A 547-nucleotide genomic window follows, 5' to 3' on the forward strand; every position below is an offset into this window, starting at 1 on the left:
AAGCGCTTATTCTACTGAGCCATCTCCGGGCCCCTAGCCCTACTCATTTTTAAGAAAAAACAGTGCCACAAGTATTTTGAGAGAAGTATTTCTGAAACTAGATAACTAAACATTGCAGTGATAAATCTATTATAATTTTAAAGGGACTAGTTAGAGCTTTAATAAAGAATTCTGTTATAAAGATTTTTAAAATCTCTCCAGTTTGTTTCAACTTAGAAGGGCATGTTAGGGGAAAAAAAGGTTATTTCTGGTGCTAAAATCAAAGCTAAGGTCATACATACACATGCTAGGCAAGCACTATATCACTAAGCTACATTGCATCCCAAGCCACAAAATATTTTAAGGGTCTACAATGCAACACACAAAAATATTCTCTTTTCCGCCATAATTTTATTGAGAAACAAATAGCAATGAGACAGTTCCAAATCAAATTGGCAGGACAGTTTCAATAATTAACATATTGCATATTCTCTTCCTAGTGGTTATTTGCTGTACAAGATGCAGACATGATATCCTATTTACAAACACTATTAGAACAAATCCATCT

The 547-nt window shown here is 33.6% G+C and overlaps 1 protein-coding gene across 1 annotated transcript in view; it reads right to left on the reverse strand.

The window, feature by feature from the left end:
• Positions 1 to 547, reverse strand: part of CUNH9orf85 (chromosome unknown C9orf85 homolog) — a 60,361-nt gene that overhangs the window by 31,126 nt on the left and 28,688 nt on the right. The gene's annotated exons all lie outside the window — the stretch shown is intronic.

The sequence above is a fragment of the Octodon degus genome, unplaced genomic scaffold (genome assembly GCF_000260255.1).
Source record: "Octodon degus isolate 3935 unplaced genomic scaffold, OctDeg1.0 scaffold00087, whole genome shotgun sequence".
Taxonomy (NCBI): domain Eukaryota; kingdom Metazoa; phylum Chordata; class Mammalia; order Rodentia; family Octodontidae; genus Octodon; species Octodon degus.